Source organism: Sphaerodactylus townsendi, linkage group LG03 (assembly GCF_021028975.2).
Source record: "Sphaerodactylus townsendi isolate TG3544 linkage group LG03, MPM_Stown_v2.3, whole genome shotgun sequence".
Classification (NCBI taxonomy): Eukaryota; Metazoa; Chordata; class Lepidosauria; order Squamata; family Sphaerodactylidae; genus Sphaerodactylus; species Sphaerodactylus townsendi.
In genome coordinates, this window is record NC_059427.1 from 129,050,930 (window position 1) to 129,064,071 (window position 13,142).

At 44.4% G+C, this 13,142-nt stretch overlaps 1 protein-coding gene across 2 annotated transcripts in view; it reads left to right on the forward strand.

The window, feature by feature from the left end:
• The first annotated feature begins 241 nt into the window (after positions 1–241).
• The window catches only part of GPRC5C (G protein-coupled receptor class C group 5 member C), a 29,672-nt gene continuing 16,771 nt past the window's right edge, over positions 242–13,142 (forward strand). Inside the window, exon 1 of one of the 2 annotated variants that reach the window (XM_048491548.1) lies at positions 242–985. The gene's annotated coding sequence lies outside the window, so the exon portion shown is untranslated. Of the gene's footprint in view, positions 986–1,410; positions 1,533–13,142 lie in introns of those variants that run through there. The other variant, XM_048491549.1, reaches the window with a different exon arrangement.

Sequence of the window (13,142 nt, forward strand, 5' to 3'; positions counted from 1 at the left end):
CATTCTACGAATGCCATTTTTTGCTTCAAAGTCAAGGAATCTTAATCTCATCCTTCGGCTAAAACGCAGAGTTACTTCTGTCGACTTGCTGAGTGAATGTACTTTGGCAACTGCTCCTATCATGTAACAACAATCGAGATGTGGGAGTGGGAGAGATTTCTCGGCCAACCGGGAGCTCTTTCTCTTTGGCTCAGAATATCAACGAACCTCAACGCTGAATTCCTGCTCAAAACAGACCACGTCGAATCCCAGCTCCCACTCCAGAATGCACAAGAAATCACAACTTGCAAAAGTTCCTGGCAGCAGAGGTTGCCATCCTTCCCAGGACTGAATCACCGAGGAAACCGCCCGTGACCACGGAGCACCCAGGAGCACATCTCCTTTTATGGTCTAGCGGTTTGCGCGGGTATCGTTGCACACCTGCCCTGTGGCCGACTGCAGGACAACCGGGGAAGAGGCGTGGGTGCAAAGGAGGGCGTGCCGGCCAGCAAACCAGGTCCGCCAGAAAGGCGGCGCGGGAGAATCTGGGCAGCGAGCGAGCGAGGCTGGGCGGCTGAAGGCGGGCGGGCGTGCGCACGGCGAGCGCGGCGACTGGTGGAGACGCGCAGCTTGGAGGGCGCGCGGTGGGGGCGGCGGCGCTGATTTATTAGCCTGCAATCTGGCTTCGCGGGGCCGGGCGGAGGCCTGATAAGAGTCCTGAATGGGCTTGATGTCAGCAGCGTGATGTCAGACTCGTAGCTCCCCGGACGGCAGCAGGAGCAGGAGCAGCAGGCGCCTCTCCCGCCCAGCAAGAGCCGCCTCCTCCTCTGCTGCCAAGCGGCACCTCCGCCGCTGAGCGCCCCCCCACCCCGCGCCTCAACTTTCAGCTGTGGCTCCCGGCAAGTCTCCCAGGGCTGGCCGCACCGTAGCCCCTGGGGCGTCCCGGGCATCCTGCGCTGCGCTGCGCGGCTTGGCGCTCCTGAAGGGGTGATTTCCACACAAATAGGTAAGAGCCAGCGCCGCTTTCTCGCTCCAGCCATGTCGTCCAGGGAGATCCCTAGTGGGGGAGTCGGTCAGTCCTTCCTCTATGAAAGATTCCCCCCCCCCCCCAAAGTTTGAGACCTTCCACCGTTGCTGACGTGGATGCCCCCTACAAATGCAAAAACCAGCCCCCCCCCCCCCCCCCACTGCTGCCCTCTCTTAAGGTTTCACCTTGCTCTTTTCCCCGCTGTAGTTTTCCTTTCTTCCTTGCAATATATGGGCTTGGAAGGAACTCTTAGGTCAGCCCTCGAACTGTTACGTTTAAATTATCACGTGTACCTGCGTTATTGAATTTGATTGCGTGTTTTTAGGCATAGCTTTCCAATGGAAGCATTTGTATCAAATCCATATTTGAGACTCGCCAGGATAATTCTGAGGATCTTTTTTTAAGAAAAGGAGAACCCAGTGAAAATGGAGAAGGGAAGCCTCTCTTTCTCTCCAGCCTATCTTTGAAGAGTGTTATTTAAGCAGGAGGATACACAGTCACTCTTTCAAAGGTCAAGCTGCTTGTGGTGAGCTTTTGGGTTTGGAAATTTGCAGGGCAAAATGTGAGCTGTTCTTTCTTTTTAGCCATTTTCTCCCTCTCTTTTTCTCTTATTTTTAAGCAAATGATAAAGGACCTGATAACTAGAAATGCAACTGGTGTGTGCTGAATTGTGGACTTCTTCAGTGGCGTCTAATGGCTAGGTTTAAAGTAAATAAACAAACAGTAGATTGTTAGCTCAGCCCAGTGGGGCACTGTTGAGTTCTGGGGCCAGAAAGACTTACTGAGTCTATCTCCTGGGGTTTCAGTGAGGATGACTGGGATAACTTCTTGTAGGTTACCTCAAAATTTTGGGAGGAAGGATGACGGGAATAAAATACTGTTGGATGGGTGAAGTGTGTGAGTAAAGCAAATGGGGGCACAAGAACCAGGCTACCTGGGTTGGGTTGTTGGTTCTGTGTAGAGTTTCCCCACTTTGCCACGCTGGTGATACTAGAATATAGATATGTGGCAAGATCTGATGGGCTGTAAAGTAGCCAGAAGGAATGTTTCCTCTTTTGTCCCCACCTGTGCAAATAGGAAAAGGCCAGCTGCTGTGGGAATTTTGAGCCAGGGGAGCAATAACTTTCCTAGCTAAGGGCGGAGAGATAAGGAACCTGCAGAATGCAGATGACGACCTCACCAAACTCCATTTTTGCCCCTGGGTAATCCTCCCCCAATAAAATTGCTACTTCTTCTACTTACCCAACCCCCACGCCTTGAATAGTCTGGATAATTCTGGCCTGTCTGCATCATTTCTGATCCAGTTTTAAAGAAATCTGTGTGAAGCTCCCATCGGATATTAATCTGCCAAAGGATCTCAATATCTTGTTCCTGAAACCTGGTTTTGGGGAAGATTCTAGAATTTTAGAAGTGATTGTGTGTTAATTTGAGAAGTATTTTATGGCACAGTAGTTATAAGCAAGCTCACCGTGTGTGGGGATAACTCTCTGTTTAGGAGGGGAACTTGACCCTTCTAGAACATCTCTGGATTATAACCTTGCATTTTGTTTCTGTATTCTGTATGTATGATGTACAGTTCCTATTTGTTACTAATTTATTTACAACAGGCAATGGTGAAGAACAAGAAAATGATACGTACATATTTTCTAGAGAACAAGGGCCACTGAATTAAGTGGAGTTTACATTTTAGTAAGCATGCATGCAAGTGGACTGACCCTCCTCTGCAAAGCATTTAGGGGTTGTGGATCCTAGCATTGCCAGTATCCAAAGCAAACTCTTAAATCATCCCCAGTCAATCAAGGCCTCTCTCATGTGCCAAGAAAAATAGTTGTTCTTTGCAGTCGCCTTCTGTTGCCATTTACACTCACTCCTCTTACACCCGCATTGCACTGACTGCTATGGGATCATGCAAGCCTCTTGAGACAGATCCAGTCACTGCTTCTAGCTACCTTGATAATTCTGTCTACTTCCTGAAGAAGAGTGAATCATGTAGAATACCTTTGGGCCTTTCCAGTCTGAGTGGACTGCTCTGTAACTTGTTTGCTGCCTTCAGAGGCTTGCCTTTGATTTATCATTTTAGTACATTTTTAATCCCACCTTTCCTCTGAAGAACCCTTCCTCTGAGGAACTTTCAGTAGCATGCCTTGTTTTGTGCACCTCCATTTTAGGTTGAACTGAACATCTGTGTTTAACTGGCCCAAAGTCATTCTGCAATGTTCATGGCACAGCGGGAATGTGAAACTGGATCTTCCAGATCCTAGTCCATCTTGCTTAACCCATTATACAATGGTAGTGGTAGAAATTTGTTCATGGCCTTTTGATAGGTGAGCACCAAATATGCATGAAGCATGTGTGCCAAGTGCTTATCTTGTTATCTTTAAATGCAGTGAAATATGAACCTCCCAAATGCCTGGTGCTTAGTATGAGCGACTAATGGAGACACTGAACAAAGAAATTGTGTATTTAAAAATGGACTTTGCCTTATGAGCTTCCACAGAAACCAGATATCAACTGTCTTGTCGCAATCGCATGTTATTCTTCTCCCTTCAAGCTGTGTCTCACCAAGTCACTTGATGTTGCATGATGTGTTAACTGGGAACTATTGCAAAATACAGATCTGTGAAATTACCTTTTGCTGATCTGGGGTGTTGGTACCTCAAGCTCAATACTGTCTGCTCTAACTAGCAGTGACTTCCCAGTAGAGGAGGTCACCCCAGTCTTGCAACCTGAGATGTTTTAAATGGGAGATACTTCAAGCTGAACCTAGGATCTCTGGGGTGCAAAGCATGAGCTTTACCACTGAGTTAGATTTGAATATTGGGTTGGTGTTACCCAATAAGGGGTTGTGATTAGAATAGGGTTGGGCAGATCTGGGTTCAAATCCCCACTCTGCTGTGAATCTAATTGAGTGGCTCTGAGACCATTACTCTCTTTCAAAACAACCTATTTCATAGGGTTGTTGTGAGGATAAAATTGAACGTTGGAGATCCATGTGCCTTGTCCTCAGTTCCTCAGAGAAAGGGTAGCATAAAAATATCCTGTTAGATCAGCTCCACAGAGATTTTGGGCATGAAGGAAAGAAGTAGCAAATGCTCAACCAGAACATGGTATAAACAGTTGATCTGGTTGAACTGAGGAAGGAAAGGATGAAACCTGATGTACAGTCTAGTAGTGAGTCAGCATTGATGTCCACACAAATAAGCTTCATTCCTCTTCTCTATAATAACTCCCTCTGGGACTTCTGTAGCTCAGGGCTGGCCTAACAGCACAATAGGCCCATGGGCAAAGCCGTGCTTGAGATATGAACACATATATGCATGTGTGGTTGCAGAAGTGACCCTGATACTAAATCAGAGATGACTGCCAATGTCTACTTGTTATCATAAAAATTAACATTAATGCTATTCATTATCTGTTGTAAAACACATGCTAAATATGCATTATCCAATAACAAACATTTACAGTATAGTATTTATTTATTTATTGTAAGTCACAACAGACATAGGTTAGCATAGGGCCCCTATGCAACTGTGCAGGGTGCCTATAGGTTAAGACGGCTCTGCTGCAGCTGAAGAGGTTGGTTAGATAATGTTTGATTAAATATTGTTTGTCAGCATGTGGGGGCAGAGCAGGGCTCTGCTAGAGATGGCATCAAGGGAAACCTACGCCTTCTTTAGGGTGTGCAAGGGACTGAGACAGAGAACGCACACAAGGAAGTGGTGAAAAGGAGCAAGGAATGCTCATGCTGCAATATTGTCCCCACCTTCATCATGTCAGGATGGTCTAGCCCAGGGGTAGGGAACCTGCGGCTCTCCAGATGTTCAGGAACTACAATTCCATCAGCCTCTGTCAGCATGGCCAATTGGCCATGCTGGTAGAAAGGCTGATAGAGGCTGGATTCCTGAGCTCTGAAGCAATTCCCCTATTCTGCTCAGGTAGGGAACCCTGCAGGCTCTCCAGATGTTCAGGAACCCCTTCCATCCCAGCCTCTGTCAAGCGTGAGTCCAGCCCATGCTGGTAGGAATGCTCCTATCTAGATTCAATTCTCTTGTTTCGCTGCCTTTCAAGAGACCATCATAATGCTGAGAAAATACAAAGTGGGCAGCAGGGAGCTGTAGTTCCAATTCTGTGACTGTGGGTCCATGTCAGGATTATTGAGCATATGGTGGCCGTAGGAAAAGCACCAGGAAAATTTGCATATGATGGTTTCTAGCCTGTAACAATCCAGCATACAGTTTTGAGTACACTTTTGGAAGGATTAGAGATACGTCACCTCCCAACCTGTGTCAAAACCCAAACCTTGTGTGCAGCAATAGGTACATGTGTGACCAGTGGTTTGGAGGCCACCTTGTGCAGCTAGTGATTATGTGGACTGGTCATAAAGCCTTAGATGGCTCAAAAGTTTGTGTTTTCCTCCTCTGAGAAAGGTGATAGGCTTAGTATCCTTGAAAAGTAAGCAAGGTAATAAATCTGTATGTCTCCCGGAAGTGTAGCTTTTTATAGTTACTTGAAAGGATTGGCAAAAGCAAAACAAAAACAGAATTAAGTTGCACCACAAATCACTGACTTCCAGAGCGAAGAGCAGCTATCATTTCTTCTACACTGTGCTACACAGGAAAATAGATGTCGGCTTGATCCTCAGAACTGCACTGAGCATCCCCATACCTACAAAATTCTGGGGTGTGGTCTTTGATGCAAATGAAAGCTCTTAAGGTCTTTTTTGGTTTCGTGACCAAATAATGTTTTTTGCATATGCTTTTTGTCAAAAGCTGAGGTACTCACAAATGCGTTTCTAAGTTTTGTCGTTTAATGTTTAAATGGCTGAAATGTGAGGATTAAAGTAGGCACCATAACAACGCCAGCCAGTTGACACTGCAGGAAATAATTTTAGTTGGGAGTGCATCTACTGAAGCAAGACACCTGGACTGTGTAGCCAACCTAAGACCTGTAGCAGTGTAGAGGGTGAAGAATGGTCTTTTCCCCAGAATGCTGCCCTGTCAGACCTGGCAAAACAATGCCCTGAAAGGAGTCTGTTTTCAGAAACTCCATATTGGGACTGTGTCTGACCTTGTGGGCAAGAATTCCCCAAGGACTCCCCCCCCCACACACACACACTCACCCACAACTTAATTCCTGGCCCATACTCAGGAAACAGCATTTGATTATGAACAATAGCACAACCTGGGCGAAACCAGTTCTTTTGTATTTTGTCTCTTAATCTACTCAAGTCTCCCTGTGACTCATCTCCTAGTGACCATATAGGTTGCAACGCCCATTAAGGGTCGTTACCTGTCTTGTCCAACAGCCAGCAAAACCCATCAAAGATAATGGGTCAGCCATCAGGTCAAATGGTCTGACACTCAAAACCATTACCTCACCTTAGAACAGCAGGAAGAATCCTTTGTTCAAGGATTTCCTTGGCCCCAAGACATGTTTTTCCCTATAAAAGCATGCCACAGACCCCAGTCAGTTGTTCAATATTATCACGCCACCATGGTGGTCGGTAATATTGTTCCATTAGTGTTGATCATCCAGAGCCTAGTCATTAGGTCTCTGTTTCCTGGACATCCGCTAAAAGACTGGTAAATATAATCTTTTGATATCCCTCCCTTCTCTCTCTATATCCAAAATCTATCTTTTAACTCTAAATTATATCCTAGGAAACCTTGTATGTGTGTGTTTTTAGCCCAGTAATTGAATGATTGTTAGTGAAATTCTGTTTTATTCCATTCGTTATTTTCCCAATAAAATCCTTTAAAAAATATTTTTCTCCTGGTTTCTTATGGTGAACTGAAGCCCATATACATAGGCAATCTATATCTATCTATATAGTGATCAAATTACCCAATGCTCCTCAAGCGACTCTAAGCGACCTTGTGCCTCTATAGCTTATTTCCCCAACCAAAGAGGGTCGTTGCGTCCCACCATTTTGGGTAACAGCTGACCTTCAGTCACCGGACAAATAAATGAAAGCACCAGTAAGCCATTGATAGTGAGTAGCTGTTCAAGTAGGTTTGGCACTTTTACCCCACAGACAGCACTCAAATGCCCTTAAAACTCTGTTCATTTACACATCACCAGCCAGAACTATTTAGCTTTGGCAAAGTGGTAAAATGGCTTCAAGATGGAGAGTGTAACAGCCATGCCATTAAAAAAACCCTGTCTGAGTTTGGTGACCAAAACACACATCTTCTCCATGATGATCTGTGTCAATTTGGGGTGAGAACAGGTGTCTAATTGGCTTGCATGGGATTAAATTTGAGGAGCTGAAAAAAAGGTAAAGGTCACTTAGTCACTGCCCTCTTCTGAAGAGCCAATGTGGTATGGAGGTTAGAGTGTCAGGTTCGGGTCTAGGACATCCAGGTTCGGAGCCCCACACTTCCATAGGAACTGGCTGGGTGACCTTGGGGCAGTTGCACACTCTGAGCTTAACCTCCCTCATAGGATTTCTTGTTGTGGAGATAAACAGAGGAGGCTATGTCCATGCAATATGGGTCAGGTGGAGACACTCGATCATACCCTCTTTCATTGTGTAAGGTTTGCAAAAATCAGAATGTCACAATCTGCACTTATCCCATTTCTGTATAACAATCTAACTGATGCTCTTAAGATACCTATGCTTTTGAACAACATGGATCCCACAGTGTGTGAGAATGTAGCAAAATTTCTGCTAACAATAATAGACGTAAGTCTAGATGAATACCAACCAATGTCTATGTATTATGACCACATATAGCCAGCAGTAATTTTTCTAGCTTCTGTCAGTATCCGATGACGTTTAAGTGAGTTAACTTAGCTGAAGGAATGTCCTATAGTTACAGAAGGACCATGTATATATTTTAGTATTTAGTATTTTAGTACCAGTGTCTATAATTGTGAGCAATAATGGGCAAATTTTGTATGCTGATTTTGTATGTTTATTTTATGCCAATAAAGGCTTGTTGTTGTGGAGATAAAATGGAGGAGAGGAGGTTGTACACTGCTTTGGGAGAAACATCCGATATAAATAAACAAGACTGTTCTTGCTTGTCACCCATAACAATGTAACCCCTATATGCCATAATGGTTAGCTCTCAGAGAGTCTGTGCTTTCAACAGCTGAAAATGCCAACAACAGCTTCCTATAGTATGGAGATGTGGTGCCAGGAAGAGGTTTAGCTGTTGCCTTTCTGGCTGAGGTTCTTGGTTCAGAGAACAAAGTGAATGGTCAGAAGGAATGCTTGAAATATTTTGGTAGAGTCTGCCAGGGTTTGAGGGGAGGGTGTTTTGTTTTTGCAATAACTGAAAAGCATAGAGGGCCAATCTGGGATTGGGGATGATGCTTGCAAAAATAGAATTCATGGACTTCTGTGTTTGGGGCTTGAAGTAGCCCACTGGTGATTTGTGTAAAGGGAACCAGGACTGAGCATGTCCCAAAAAGTGAGCACTAGTATTAATAACTCGCTCAGGGAGCCGTCTTTTCAAATACATGAAACGAGAGGGGAGGATGAAGCAAAAATAGTTCTCACCCTCTGAATAACAATGTCCCCGGAAGTGGAGACTAGCCTGTGTTCCCAGCCACCAAAACAAAACCCAGATTTGGAAGGCATGTGAAAAATTTCCCCTTTTTAGGAAGTCATCTGGAATTCTCTAAGCTTGGGAACCAAGAAATATTGAGTGGCCGCCAGGAGAAGGCCAGCAATCTGTGTGTTGATGCCCTCTCATGGAAACATGGCAGGGAAATCCTTTAATGGGGGAGGGGTACAGCTGAATAGTGAATCTTTGTTTTGGCCCAACTCCAGCAAAACTGTTTCAAGGCATAGCCATTCCGAACTGGGGATTGCCCCCAGTGGGGGTTGTTGCCCTCAGAAAAAGCAACTGCCACACAACCATTCCTTTCTCGGATGCCCTCAGTGGCCACTGACAAAGGGAAAGAGAGTGACTACCTCTTCTTTTTTGGACCTCTTCTTTCTTGGACTCCAGTTGTAGCCAACCCTTATGGTCGAGAGAGAATGAGGAAGAGGCCCCTTCCAACTGACCTGCTTTCACACTTTTGTGTTTAATATATTGTTGGCTTTTCTGAGTCTTTCTGGAGAGTAGAAAAACAAGTGAATATAAATATGAGAGAAAAATGCAGAACTAAAAACAAATTCTGTACCAAGGGAAGCTGAATTCTATGATCTGTACGACTTAGGTGAATTGAATGTGTTTGCATAAACCTTTTGCATAATTCTGCTGCTGAGTCATGGAGGAAAGCAAGGAAATATGCAAGGCATTTTGAGCCCAGTCTCCCAACTATTTGGAACCATTATTCAACAACTGCTCTGTTTTGCAAAATATTCAGGCAATGACTACTAACATCTTCAAGCCCCTTTTTAAAACTATAATGGTAAGATGGCTTGCTTTTTTTGAAAAAGAAAAGTTAAGTTCTTGGAAAGATGAATTCGGTACCCAGTACTATGTTGAAAAAGAGTTTGGATTTATATTCCGCCTTTCTCTCCTGCAAGGAGACTCAAGATAACTTATAAACTCCTTTCCGTTCCTCTCTCCATAACAGACACCTCATGAGATAGGTGGAGCTGAGAGAATTCCGAAGAACTGTGACTAGCCCAAGGTCACCCAGGAGGCTTCATGTGTAGGAGTGGGGAAACAAATCAAGCTCACTAGATAAAGAGTCTGCTGCTCATGCGCAGGAGTGGGGAGTCAAAGCCAGTTCTCCAGATTAGAGTCCACTGCTCTGGCTGTCCTATGTCATGCTGGCATTACATCATTCTCTTTTCCTGCACATATGCATGTGTGGAAATCTGGTGCGCACACCACATATGGGCTGGCCCCTGACTGTCAGGGAACTTTCTTAGCAGGTTGCTAACTTGGCGACAAACTGATAGCCAGAAGCAAGGAGACTCACACACCTGCAACTGTGCAGGTGCCTCAGAGGACCGCTTCGGATCCTTCATCAGCAGTGATGGCCAGGGTCAGATCATCTGTTGCTTCCTCCTGCATTGCAACCAGTTTGGCAGTGTCCACTGTTGGTTCTGCAAGGACTTTTCAGCTTGATTTATTCCACTGTCATTTCAGTTTTTTGTCTCCCATGATATCATGCAGCACTGCTAATGCAACCCCATTTCTACAATGCTCTGTATTCCCACCGCCTCACGATTCCCTCCCCTATAAGCTGGAGTGAGACTGGGTGAGGCTGAGGAATGGCAGAAGTTCCATTGTTCATCTTGCCAACCAGCACACTCCTGTTGCTCTCTCTGTCCAGCTGGCCTTCTGACGACATGGGACAGTCCCCTCCTCCCCCAATGAAAGCTAATTTTGCTGACTCCTGGGGTTTTTTTGGGGGGGGGAATTGGGGTAAATTGGCCTGTGGAATCATCTATTTTTCTAATTTCTGTTTTACACTCTGGTTTTATTATTTGTCACTTTGTGGACTTTTTAAATGTAGAAAAGCAGCTTATTTTAATTTAAACATAGTAAGGATGTGAATCAGCCCTAATGGGTCCCCTGGTTGTTGCTCTCAAATGAATATGTGCTTGTAGGTTCAAGCCACTGGCAATATCTAAGAATTCCAATTAGCCTCTAGACTACAGAGATCAATTCCCTGGCTACTTTGGGGAGTGGGTTGTATGGCATTATACCTTCCTGAGACCTCTACCCGGTCCAAGTCTCCAGTAATTTCCCAACCGAGGGTTTGCAATTGGATTATTGGGGATGGTTCTCAAGTGTGTGTACCCATTGCACAATCCATTGTAGCTGCTGAATTGCTGGGTGCTTTAAAAAAGAAAACAAACAACCTCTGCTCAGCTGTCCCAAGCCCGGAAGGGGAGGGGCAGTATAAACCAACCAACCCCCCCCAATACCTATCTGGCCTTGTCCATCTTCTCCTTCGCAATATAGTCCGGAGAATCTAATATGATATGGGCCATCATGTGTAAGGGTGCCAATCTCCAGGTAGTGACTGGAGGTCTCTCACTATTACAACTGATCTCTAGGTGCCAAAGTTCACCTGGAGAAAACAGCCACTTTGGAAGGGCGGGACTGTATTGACGTTTGGTGAGGGAAGTCCCTCCCGTCACCAAACTTTGCTGTCCTCAGGCTCCACCCACAAAATCTCCAGGCATTTCCCAACCTAGAGCTGGCGACCCTAATCATGTACTAGCACTACCCTTCTGGTATTTGCATAGAAATCCAAATCCAAATCCAAAAACCTTTATTAGGCATAAAACCAGTGCCAAGAATTTCAAATACAATAAAAAGATCATTATTGCTCAGCTTGCAGTACACCGAGCAAAAACATAGCAACAGCTTCAGATATTTCCACACTAGAGCTATTTAGAAGCTTAGCCATTTTTGTTTTATCAGAGAGGAGCATAAATCCTGTTGGTAACACAGTTCTCAAATTGGTTCTGATGTTGTTGTACTTTGAACAATGGAACTAGAATATGAGAAAAGTGTTACAGTTGTATCGGGACAGAATTGACAGCGGCAGCTCATGCTTGATAGATACCAGAGTCGACCTTGAAGATGTGCTTTGTGTGGAAAGAGTTACACCTTGCTCTGGTCATGACCCATCTGCTATTGTAATTAATAAGTTGTTGCAGATATAAAGCAGAACTGGATTTTCTGAGGATAATCCCAAAGAGACATTGGAGAGCAAGAGCTTTGTGCTTTTGCTCAGGAGAAATTAGTACTCTTGATCAAATAATCTAGACTTTAGCGATGGTATTAAATCTCGGTGTGAGGCATTGTAGAGACCTCCCCAGAAGCCCAAAGGAAAAGATCTTTTCAATATGTAGCCACATTTCAGCTGAAGCTCTCTCATTTCTAACTGGGACAAACTGTTGAGGGGTCAGTGCAAAACAAAAGGCATAGCCAAAACTTAAAAGTTACAACCCATGCCCTTGTTTCTACAATACTGTGTTTGCTGATTCCAAACAAAAAAGAACACCATAGGAGGGACACAATGCGGGGAGTGCCAAAGATCTTATAAAGGAAATTGGATTGGATGCTTTCCAATTTCTGGTTACTTACATGCCGGATCCAGATGGGGATACCATACAAAAGGTGCTGAGCCACCTTGGCGTTAAACACCTTCAAGCTGCTGGTATGGAATCTACCACCATTGATGTTAAAAAACTTCAGTACTGCAGCGGATAAATTTTGCGAGGCTTTAAGGGTGTTATCTCTGTGTGTGGTCCAGGTTGACTTATGATGGAATATTATCCCAAAGGTATTTGAACAATTCCCCAACTTATACGATGTCAGCACACTTGGAGGAACCATCTTGAAGGTCTAAAACATTGGAAAGACCACAATTTTAGATTTGATTGGGTTAATGACCAACCTGTTGTTTGAACAGTATTCACCACACTTAGTCAACAGGTTTCTGAGACCAGATCTTGTTCTTGATAATAAAACTGCATCATCGGCATAAGGAGAATAGACAGAGGCACACCGTTCCAGATAGGGCAATGAAAGTTGAAACTATTCAATGTGAGGGCAAGATCATGTAAAAAAGATTAAATAGCATGGGTGCTAATACACACCTTCATTTTTTACCCTGAAAACTGGTATTTTGGGTGTTAGGAACCTGATGGTGTACACCTTATCTGGCAGGGTGATTCCTGTAAAAGAGATCTAATTAATAGGAGAAGCCTAGGATCAATAGTGACTTCTGCAGTTTAAAAAAGCCATAGCAGCGATCTGTTAATAGAGTCAAAAGCCTTGTAAAAGTCAATAAAGGCTGCAAAAAAAAGATTGGATTTTCCTCTACAGAGGTATTTGGATACAAAAGATGCTTCCAGCGTCATACAGTGGTCAGTGAGATGCTGCCATTAAAAACCAGTCTGCTCTATTCGATTGGTCTATTAGTTGAAATCAATTCAAAAGATGGTTAAGTAAATATTTGGCCACAATTTACCTGAAACAGACAGCAGGCTGATTGGTCTGTAGTTTGAGGGGAAGTGCGATCACCCTTTTAAACAATGGAATGATAGTTTAAGTGTCCATTGTGGGCACTGAGCCAGAGTCATTCATTAGTGAATAGGCTGACTAAGGGGACCCTGTCGGAAAAGGTTGTAAATTTCTGCGGGACCCCATCTGGACGGAGCTTTATTAGTTTTAAGATTACCAATTAGTGTTGTGATTTCCTCACT